General features: G+C 52.2%; 1 protein-coding gene across 2 annotated transcripts in view; it reads right to left on the bottom strand.

The window, feature by feature from the left end:
* LOC110336560 (myocyte-specific enhancer factor 2B) overlaps positions 1-8,554 on the bottom strand; it is a 16,197-nt gene extending 7,643 nt beyond the window's left edge. The window contains exon 1 of one of the 2 annotated variants that reach the window (XM_021219190.1): positions 8,477-8,554. The gene's annotated coding sequence lies outside the window, so the exon portion shown is untranslated. The remainder of the gene's footprint in view (positions 1-8,476) is intronic. The other variant, XM_021219189.1, reaches the window with a different exon arrangement.
* Between the last annotated feature and the right edge of the window lie 3,062 nt (positions 8,555-11,616).

Here is an 11,616-nt window from a genome sequence, read left to right as displayed (position 1 = left end):
AAAAAAAAAAAACAAAATTTATTATTTCATGTGTATATTTTGTCTGTGTAACGTGCCTGCCTGCCTGGTGTCTGAGGAGGAGCAGTGAAAAGCTTGGTGCCCTGAGGAGGTAGAAATGGAGTCAGGTTCCCTTGAGCGGCTGTCACCGATGGTTGTCAGTTGCCAAGTGGGTACTGGGAGCCAGAGCTAGACCTTCCATAAGAGCAGCCAGAGCTAGACCCCCCCTTAAGAGTAGCCAGAGCTAGACCCTCCTTAAGAGCAGCCAGAGCTAGACATTCCATAAGAGCAGCCAGAGCTAGACCCTCCTTAAGAGCAGCCAGAGTTCTTAATTACTCCAGTGCTTTTTCTTTCCAGCCCCTAATTTTTTTTAATTATTTACTTTGTGAGAGGATACATGTCACAGTATGTGACATCTTCAGAGATCAGAGGACAACCTGCAGGAGCCTGTTCTCTTTCCACTACATGGGTCCCAGGGGTCAAACTAAGGTCATCAGGATGAGGACAAACATTTTTACCCACTGAATTTTATCTCACCAGTCCCAATACTGATTAATTAATTCATTTAGTTTTGGGACAGGGTCTCATATAGCCCTGGCTGGCCTATAATTTGCTATATAGACCAGTATAGCCTGCAACTCAGAGAACAGCTTGCCTCTGCCTCCCAGTTCTGAGACTAAGGGCACACGACCATCACTCCTAAGTAGTTAGTGAGTTATTTTACTTTATTTATTTATTTAGAGATAGGGTTTAATATCCTTAGGTTGGCTTGAACCCCTGATCCTCCTGCCTCAGGCTCCAGAGTGCTAGGATGACCCTCAAACTCTCCTGGGAGCAGAAGGCCAGGGCTCAGCCCCGTCTGAGTGGCTGCCCAAGCATGGAGGCCCGAGTTGAATCCCAGCACCCACATAAAGGGCCAAGAGTGCTTTCTCTCTTCTCCGGGGAGATAAGGCGCGGCTTACTGACCAGCCAGGCAGGCTGAATCGATAAGCTCCAAGCTTAGGAAAAGACTGTCTCAAATAAAGTGGAAAAGCCCTTGGGAGGCAGAGGCCAGGAGACCTCTATGAATTCTAGTCTGGCCAGGCTGCATAGCGAGACCCTATCTAAAGAATTAAAGTATTAAGAGTGACTGAGGAGGACCCCTGCCCCCACGGTGACCTCGGGCCTCCGCACAGGAGAGAAACCCGAGGCCCAGACGCCCCCGCTCCCCCCAGCTCCCCTGCACACTTCCTCTTAGACTTCCCCAGCGGACACCTTGCCCAGAAATACAGGAAAGAATGCAAATCTTAGATCCCTCAGCACGGGCTGGAGACGCTTGTGGCCCAGGTGTGGAGCGGAGTGCGGAGGCGGCCGCCAGGGCTCAGCAGACCTATTTGTACTTCTATGCAAATTACCCAGCCACAAACGGACCATCCCCCTGTCTCAGCTCCAGATGTTGCAGTGATCGGAATGTGGGGAGGAGGGAGCAGCAGATTATGAATGTGTTGGGCATAAGGAGGAAGCTGAGTGCCAGGAAGACGCCTTCCACACCCAAGTGTTGTCCACATAGGAAGGGGGTATTCAGCTGTGCAGTGATGCCGCCAGCACTGGTGAGGTGGAGCGTGGGGGATCATCCGGAGATCAGGGGCATCCAAGGCTACATAAGTAGTTTTGGAGACCAGCCTGGGCTATATGAAATCCTGTCTCAAAATTAAACTAAAGTGAAATTTAAAAATAAACTGAAATGCTTCTCCTGGCTCATGACTGCCACAGGGACAGTGTCCACCCAGCCCAGACTGATGTGACAGGGAGAAGCGGGGCTGGGTTCTGGAGGAAGCCCTGCCTGGCCTTGGGAGGGCAGTCTGGGTAGTGATACACACAGAGGAGAGCTCACGGGTGTGGGGGTAGGGATGGGGGCAGGGCGATGGGGGTGACCCACATACCCAGGGTTGGCCAAGAGGGTTAGGGCTGAGCACTGAGGGGCGAGGTGCTTGGAAAACCAGAAATCCTCTGTGACAGACAGGGCAAGGGGCAGTAACACATCTGCTGTCCAGGGCAGCAGACTGGCAAACGTGATGAGCTGAGTGTGATCACAGGATGCACACCATGGAGGGACAGGACCCATTCCTGGAAGGTGTCTTCTGAGCTCCATGCACCAGTTATGGTGAGCACACACCCAGATAAATTAATGATTGTTAAAGTTTTGTTTTAAAGGCAGGCTCTCACTATGTAGCCCTAACTGTCTTGGATCTCATGTAAACCAGGTTGATCTAAACTCAGAGATCAACTTGCCTTTGCCTCCTGGGATTAAAGCCGTGCACCACCACACTTGGCTATGGATGCAATTTTTAAAAATTAAATTAAAATGAAACATACCTCCCCACATGCACTCAACCCTTCTGTCTGGTGGGATATGGTTAGTAAGCCGATCAACAAACTGGCCGAAAGGCTGCTAAACCACCATCACCTCTCCAGCTTGGTGAGGCCCTGGGTCCCCAGGTATTGAGATGAGGGCGACTAGGAAGAGACCCATCTTCCCAGTGACCTTTTGCCTCGTACCCCAGTGAGGTCTCCGTTTCCCCCACCAATGGAAGCAGGTTAGAAACACTGTCTCCCCCTACTCCAAGGGCTTTCAATTTGTCTTTCCTTCTCAGAAGCCATGAGTGTCAGACCTCGTCCAGCTTCCGACTTGTTCCCTGCGATGGGCCACCGGGCTGCACAGGGGACCCACAGCCCAGCGTGAGCAGAGAAAGCAGAAGTGAGAGGCAGGTGGGGAGCCAGGCCCGCGGGACACGCGGCCTCACGCAACCCGGGCTGCGGTTTCATCACCTGCTCCCAGGACTCCTCATTACGACGACAGGAAGCGCCCCCTGGAAAGCCGGGACCCCTCCCCGCCCTCTCCTGGGGGCCCCAGCAGCCGCTGAGAGCGACCCCAGCTGCCCATCTCTTCGCGATACAGCCGACGACACGCCCCTGTGGGCGGGGCCTGGACCGGGAGGCGGGGCCTCGCCCGTCGCAGCTCTGAGCCAAGCATCTGCCTGGCTGAGCGGGTGCGTGTGACCAGCTCCCCCCCCCCCCGCAGCAGCCGCAGCTTTTTTGTTTGTTTTGTTTTTGTTTTTTCGAGACAGGGTTTTTCTGTGTAGCCCTGGCTGTCCTGGAACTCACTCTGTAGACCAGGTTGGCCTCGAACTCAGAAATTCTCCTGCCTCTGCCTCCCGGGTGCTGGGATTAAAGGTGTGCGCCACCACATCCGGCTTCAGCAGCCGCAGCTTAACCACCCAAACCCGGTCAGTGTGGGCCACCCAGGGGTGCCTGGCTGCCTAGCCCTTTCAGAGGCAGGTGGATCTCTGAGTTCAAGGTCAGCCTGGTCTGCATAATGGGTTCCCGCACAGCCAAGGCTACGCAGTGAGATCCCGTTTCAAAACAAGAGCGACAAAAATGGGGAAAAACAAAACAAAACAAACAAACAAAAAACACTACACATAACATAAATTTCGATTTTAACGGGGTAGGGGGAGGTGGCTGAGAAACCTCAGTAAGGGTAAGATACAGGTGAGCATGTGACCCTAAGGTTGAGACCCAGAACCCACGTACTGGCCAGGCAGTTCCTATAGACTTGATAGCGGGCTGGTCTTGCTAAAAATGCCAATCCCCAGGTTCAGTGAGAGGTGCTCTCTCAGAAGGTAAAGTGCATGTGCACTTGTGACTATCTGCCTGGTCAAGGCCACTGCCCCAGAAGCAGGGACAGACTCATGCGCTGAGCCTAATCTTGCTGTCCCATGTTAGGGACACCCAAGGCCCCCAGCCTTGTCCCCTGGGCCTCCACAGTGGCTGCAGGGACAGCCCAAGATTTCCCTCTTTGTTCCACAGAAAGATCTTCCTGTGGGGAATTGGTCCTCAGAGGCCCAGGCCTCCCTGCTTGGGAAATTAACACATCTGTCAGCACTGGGGGCAGAAGGGACTGTACCCATGGCCTCAAAAAGCCCCAAGACATACCGCGTTGAGGTGTGTGTGACATCCTGTGTCCTCCTCTGTATGCCCAGAAATGTTAGGGCCACCCAGGCAAGGGGGTGGACAAACAATGGGTTCCCCTCTGGCCAGTCAATGGCAGATACGTGTCTATCTGTGGGAGGTCTGTGTGGAAGGGATGCCACCACCTCTGTGGCACAAGCCTGCTGTCCAGCAGCTGAGGGTGGCAGCGGGCGGGCCAGCTGCACGGCGAATCTGAGGTACAGCCTAGGCTGTATAAGACCTATGGAAAAGAAAGGGAAGGAAGGAAGAGGAAAGCGGGAAACTGAGGCAAGAAGCTGAGACGGCAGAACCAGTGCAAAGGCCCTGAGGGAGGCAGAAGCCTGCTCCTAACCAAGACATAGGCTATCCTGCCACCTACCCTGGGGGAAAGCCCACTGTCTCTGCCAGGGTGGACAGGGTGAGTGGGGGGGGCTGCAGACAGTGGAGAGCAGGGGCAGAGCACTATGGGAAGGTTATGTCGATTCACCATTCTTGATACAGTGGCTGTGGTGGGGGGGAGAGGCTTTGAAGGCAGGAAGCCAGGACAGAGCACATCTGGAGCAGCTGTGGCCTGGATTACCAGAGTTGCAGGTTGGGAGAGAAGATGGGAGAAGCTGGGGTTCGCAGCTATGGGGACGCCACATCTTAACAGCTCCCTTCTTAGGCCTCACCTCACCTGGGGTGAACTAATACCTAGAGAAGAGGGTGCCAGGGACAAGCCACCCTCCCCAGCCCCTGTGCTTGGAAAAGCTCACAGTATCTACTGTGATTGAGTGCTCACTGTTCGCCCACGTCATCCACGCATGTCCTGCCTCACAGAGACAGGCCAGCGAGACAGGGGTCCTCCAATAGAGAGGGAGTGGACTTCTCCCTGGTGTCAGATGACAAGACTCCCAGGTTCCCAGCCAGGAGCAGGCTTGGGTCCCAGCATCAGCCTGCCACGCTTTACAGTAAAACTGCCTGTGACTAGCTCAGAAGTGGGGCTTGATATTGTCATCTTGGGATCACAACCCAGGTCCCAGACTATGTCAGGACAGAATGCATGCTCCTGGCAAAGCCAGCCAGTATGGCGGTACATGCCTTTCATCCCAGCTCTGAGATGCAGGCAGATCTGTGGTTCAAGGTCATCCTCAGCTACATAGCAACTCTGAGACCAGCCTGGGCTACACAAGATCGTCTCAAACAAACAGCCCCCCCCCCAAAGAAGCCAAGTTTGGGCTCAATTTGCCTTGCTGTGGTTACAAGGCAGACAGAATGGTACCTCATGGAAGGTGGGTGCAGAGGCTATGTCCCCAGGCAGAGCTTCAATTTTCTCAAGGGCCTGAGAGTGGCTTTGAGCTCTGTCTTTCTCCAAGAGGGCTGGATGTCCCTACTGGCCTTTAGGATTCTCCTCTGAGATCCAGCATCATAAGCTAGGGCTGATGGTTCCCATGTGTCATCCCAGGTGAGAGTCAGGAGCTCATGGCCAGCCTGGGCAGCTTGACACCCTAGCTCAAAAGGGCAGAATTCTTGGGCTGGAGCGATGGCTCAGTGGTTAAGAGCGCATGCTGCTCTTACAAAGGACTCAAGCCTGGTTCCCAGCACCCACAGCGAGCGACTCAAAATTCAGCTCCAGGGGCTCAATCCAGCTGTTTGTACGTCCTCTTTCTCTGCCTCATACATAGAATTAAAAATGATTAAAAAAATAAATCTTTAAAACAAAAAGAAAAATTCAAACCAGTTTTCAGACGGCCTCCAGGCCTTAAGTGCCCCCAAATTCTGTCCCCTCCAGGACAAGTTATGTTCTGCTCTCAGCTAGTAGCCCTGACACCCCGAGCCTGGCGGGAGCAAGCCTGCCTTTTCAGAGGCCCCTGCAGCCTTAGCAATCAAGCCCCAAACACTGCTCCTGGACGGATGGACTTGGGAACAGCACACATCCCAGCGTTCTCTTTGGGTCCTCTCTGGTAGATTCTAGTTAAGCAGTCTCCCAGCTCCTGCCCACTGAGGACTCTATTGAACCCAGGTTTGCTCACACGAACTGTCAGAATTCCTGTCCCCAGTCCCATAGGGCTGCAGTCCTTAGCTTTCCCTAGTAAGGAGCCCCACACAATCAGGTGGAGGCCTAAGCTGTGTCTGACCTCTGTCTGCATCTAGGGTTGGGGCCAGGCAAGGATGGGGGTCACTCTGTCAACTGCCCTGGAGACTGAGAGGTGGAGAGCGGGTCAAGACTATGGAAGGCACACTGCCTCGGAGAGGTCTCTGTGTTATTCCTAATGAGGTTTCCAAGGAAGACGGGGCATGGGCCAAGGGATGGTTCCTTCATCCTGTCATCCATGCCCACGTATATGCCTGAAGGAAAACAGGGGCAATGAATGTTAAGTGGTGTGCAACCTAAGAAGGGGTGCCTCAGCTCACAGACTGCTTTAGTCAGGGGTTCTATTCCTGCATAGACATCATGACCAAGAAGCAAGTTGGGGAGGAAAGGGTTTATTTAGCTGACACTTCCAAATTGCTGTTCATCATGGTACTGGCATCTCCAAAACACTGCAACTAGGCTTTGCCAATAATCTCTCATAGGCTCTCTTCATGGTGTGAAGCCTCAACTCCATTGCATGACCCATACCTTCAGTCCTGGGTCATCAATTGCAACTGAAGCTGCACCTCCACCAATGGCTTTCCATGGCCTCTCACAGTGCCAAGTCTCAGCTGCTCTTAATGACCCCCTTCATGCCTTCAAAACCAGTACCACCTGGGTGACTCTTACATATTACCAAGTCCCACTGCAGCATGAGGTACAACCTTGGCTATCTCTGGACTACAGCCTCAGAAAATACCTCCCAGGAGATTTCACCTCAATGATGCTGGACTCTTCTTAATCACTGCTAATTTCTTAGCTCCAGGTAACCAGCATCAATAGTCCTAGTAATGCAAAGGTTTCGATTTAGTAGTTCTGATATCTTGTTAATCACAGCGGATTCTTCAGCCCATCTAACCAGAACCATAGCATCTTCACAATCAAAACAGCAACGGTCCTGACAAGAGTCTTTAATCATCCCTCTGAAATTTCACAAGTCAGGCCTCCATCTTCTGCACTGTTCTCAACATTATCTTCCAAGCTCCTACAGAACATCCCATAGAGCTCTTTAACATCCCAGTGGCTCTTCTAGCCCAAAGTTCCAAAGTCCTTCTACAGTCCTCCCCAAAACATGCTCAGGTTGTCACAGGAATACCCCACTTCTGGTACCAATTTGTCTTTGTCAGGGTTTCTATTCCTGCACAAACATCATGACCAAGAAGCAAGTTGGGGAGGAAAGGATTTATTCATCTTACACTTCCAAATTGCTATTCATCACCAAAGCAGGTCAGGATACAGGAGCTGATGCAGAGGCCATGGGGGGATGTTTCTTACTGGCTTGCTTCCCCTGACTTGCTCAGCCTGCTCTCTTATAGATCCCAAGACTATCAGCCCAGGGATAGCACCACCCACAATGGGTCCTCTCCCCTTGATCACTAATTTAGAAAATGCCCCAGCTGGATCTCATGGAGACATTTCCCCAACTGAAGCTCTTTTCTCTGTGATAACTCCATTCTGTGTCAACTTAACACACAAAACCAGCCAGGACACAGATGTAGTGCCATCACAGAACCAACCATCACCAAAACTTCAAACACAGCCTCAAGTAGGAACACACCTGTGACCCCATATTTTGGAAACGGAGGCAGGAGGATTGATGAAAGTTCAAGGCCAGTTTGGACTACACACAAAGACCCTGTCTCAACCTCTCAATCCCCCTCTACCTAAAACAAAGAAAACCACAAACACAGCCACCCATGGGTACACATCTGTGATCTTTCACTTGGGAGACCAAAGATCCACTGCCATGAGTTCTAGCTGAGCCTGAGCTACAGAGTTCCTCCCAACCCCAAGGTCTCATGATACAGCCTCACTTAGGGCTCACTATGTAGACTAGGTTAGCCTGGAAAGATCTGCCTGATTGGGATTAAAGGCATGAAGCACCAGGTATGGCTACACAGACTTCTAGGCCAACCTGGACTGTCGAGTGAAACCCTCTCTCAAATTGCCAACTGAAACTTCCAACAGTGGAGTGTGGTCGCACCCTTGAGATTCTGGTCCTCGGAAGGCTGAGGGAGGAGAGCCGCTTTGAGTTTGAACTACGTATGCCGGAACTACATAGTGAATTTCGGACTAACCTGGACTACAGAGCAAGACCTGTCTTAAACCCCTTCTTTTCATGAGAAAGAAGAAATCTCCAAGTCTGAATGAGGCAGGGGAACTGCTGCGTTTGACACTAGATGAGCTACATAGTAACTTCCAGACTAGCTTAGGCTAGATGAAACCCTCCTCAGCAAACATTGCTGAAAGCCAGGCCCCCTAACCCACAGACAGCGCGCGCGCGCGCGCGCACACACACACACACACACACACACACACACACACACACACACTCACGGCTCTCTGCATCCCACCCGTCCCCAGACCCGCGCACACCTCACGAGTCCCGGTAGTCTGCTCCCTGCTGGCCACGCCTGCTGTGCACTGTGAGGGTCCAGGCGCCTAAGCTGCAGCAGCACTGAGTCTAGCTCTGGTCCAGAGGCAGATGCCTTCCCGCGCAGCCCCGCCCCCAAGAGCTGATTGGGTGGAGGTGGGTTATTTGCATAGGGGCGGATACTTGGGAGTGTTCTGGCTCCTAGGCGTTTCATACTAGGTCCGGGAGAAGATGCTAAGATCCAAAGATCTCAGCCTGACTGAGAAGTGCACGCCAAGAAGGCTAAGGCAGGAGTACTGCAGCTAGTTGCAGCTAGTTGCAGGCCAGCATGGGATACAGAGCGAGACCCTATAAAAAAACAAAACAAAACAAGCAGAGCATAGTGGCACACAACTTTAATCCCAGCCCTTGGAGAGGTACAGGCTGGTGATTGTTGAGGCTAGCCTGGTCTACAGAGGAAGTTCCAGGACAGCCAGGGCTACACTGAGAAACTGTGTCTGGAAACAAACAAACGAACGAACGAACAAACCAAGACCATCACTAAAAAAAAAAAAAAAAAAGGAAAGAGAAAGAGAAAGAAAAAAGAGTAAGTTGTCCTCTGACCTCCTCCTGCTATGGCACAGACGACGTCCCCCACAATCATATACAAATACGTATTATCTTAAAAATTAAAAAGCACTGGGCAAGGCTGTACAAACAGCTAGGCTCCTCCTTGAGGAGTCAGGGCTCCTGGACCTCACTGTGATGACCCTGACCTCACCTTGGACCAGCTAGTCAGGACCATACACCTTAATAGGGGTGAAGTGCAGTTAGCAGCTGGTTTGGTGACACAGCCTGTCCTCCCAGCTGCTCCAGTCGGCTGGGGTGTGCTAAGTTTCTGGCCAGTCTGAGGTACACAGAGCTCAAGTGCATCCTGGGAAAATCTGACACTACTGTCTCTAGATAAGAAATAAGTTGGGCCTGGCGGCTGAGTCTGTAATCACAGGTTCTCAGGAGGCTGAGACAATCACATGAAGATGCTAAGTCTAACTAAGGCCGGCCTGGGCAACACAGTAAAACCTGGCTCAAAATAAATATGAAAACAAGCAAGCAGGAGACATGAGACTGTAGTAGAGTGCCAGCCTAGCATGCAAAGAGAAAAAACAAGCCAATGACATCTTAGCATGAAGGAGGCTGAGGCAGGAGGACCACATCCAGTTCCATGGCAGCCCAAGCTACTGAATGAAACCCTGTCCAATAAGGAAATAAAGAATTCCTTAGGATTCTGATCCTGCTGGCAAATGGGACCAAGCCAGCCAGTCTCATGCTGGGTCACTCCTGAATAATTAGAAGCATTATATGGGGGGCCACCAACACGGACCTACCAGCTGTGCCTCTGCCAATGTCCTCATATACTTCCAGTACCATGCTCCTGTCTCAGCTCGCCTCTGGCTTTGCAGGGAAAGTCACTGTGGGGCCTTCTAGGACCCCCCTGCACCCTCAGCCAGGAGGCCCAGCACCATTCTGCACAGACGGTGGGGCAGAGGAAGACCCAAGTGGGGAGCACGTAAGGTCAGGGTCAGAGGTCAGGGACAAAGCTGGAGCTGGCTGTGCTGTGAAGCCCCCAGTGTGAGGGAAGTAGAGACTCCACGTGTCCCCTTCCCCAACGTTTGGCAGGTAGTATTGGGCTAGGGGAACAGTGGAGGTCAGACCAGAACTGTGGAGAAGGGCTGCGCTAGAATGCTGGCGGGGATGGGGAATGAGATGCAGAAATGGGGACATTAGCTTTCAGATCTGAGGAGTTTGGCCCTGGGTGAGGGGCTTTGGGATGTGGCGCAGGAGCTCAGCTGACTGGATGGCCTCTCCTTGCTCCACACCTGTGTAACAACTCTGCGGCTCAGGGCAGTCCTCTTGCTTCACCCCTGAGTTTTGGATGACAGTAGCAAACCGCTTCCACAGCAAAAAATTTCTCTTCAGATTCAAAAAAGTTCGTTCCTGCTGTGCTATAGGTGGCTCCCCCACTCTTGTCCACTCTCCCACTCCACACACAAAGGTGTCCCCAGGACACACCAAGATCTGGGCCAAGCCTGGGGGCTTCTGCCTGGGTTCTGCGATGAACGAGGAGACTCCGGTAGAAGGAGCCTGGGGAGCCCGGCCCCCGGGGCCCCGCTGTTTACCTGGCCACCTCCCCCTGGCTCTGATGCAACCAGCAGGCTCTGGTTACGTGAGGGCGGCAGCTGCAGCAGGGCCCCTGTGCTAGGAGGGGGTTGGGGTGGGAGACCAGGACTGAACAGGACAGGACAAAGCCTGGGGATGACACTGACTTTACCTGGCCCACACAAAGCCACTCCCCTGCCCCCACAAAGGTCACTGGCTGCCCTGGACCCTCTTAATCCCATCTTTCCAACATCCCTAGAGGGACAGTCAAGTCTCCACCTCTGGCTATTCAGGTGAAGTTTGTATCCAGCACTTACTAGAGCAAGGAGTGAGGCGGTCTGAAATCAAGGGCTCTTTGTTTATTGGGCTTTTGCTCTGAATTTATTTATTTATTTATTTATTTTTATTTTTTTATTTATTTATGTCAGAGCCTCCTATAAGACCTCAGACTACTTACACAATAATAACAAGCCTGAGCCTGGTGCGATGACCAAAGCCTTTAATCCCAGCACTTGGGAGGCAGAGGCAGAGGCAGGTGGATCTCTGAATTTCAGGCTAGCCTGGTCTACAGAGTGAGTTCCAGGACAGCCAGGGCTACAGAGAAACCTTGTCAAACAATAAAAACCAACCAAACGCCGGGTGTGGTGGCGCACGCCTTTTATCCCAGCACTCAGGAGGCAGAGGCAGGCGGATTTCTGAGTTNGAGGCCAGCCTGGTCTACAAAGTGAGTTCCAGGACAGCCAGGGCTACACAGAGAAACCCTGTCTTGAAAAACCAAAAAAAGAAAAAGAAAAAAAGAAAAAGAAAAAAAAACCCAACCAAACAGAAAAACGATGACCCTGAACTCCTGATCCTCCTGCCTCCACCTGCCAAGCGCTGGGATGACAGGTGTGCTCCAGCTTGCCTAGATGTTCTGAGATGGATCTCACTCTGCCTGTCTGGTTGACTTCAACCCTAGCAGCCATGATGACAGGCATGAACCACTACACGCAGCACAAAAGCTGAA

The sequence above is a fragment of the Mus pahari genome, chromosome 19 (genome assembly GCF_900095145.1).
Source record: "Mus pahari chromosome 19, PAHARI_EIJ_v1.1, whole genome shotgun sequence".
NCBI lineage: Eukaryota > Metazoa > Chordata > Mammalia > Rodentia > Muridae > Mus > Mus pahari.
This window is presented reverse-complemented; position numbering and strand designations above follow the sequence as displayed.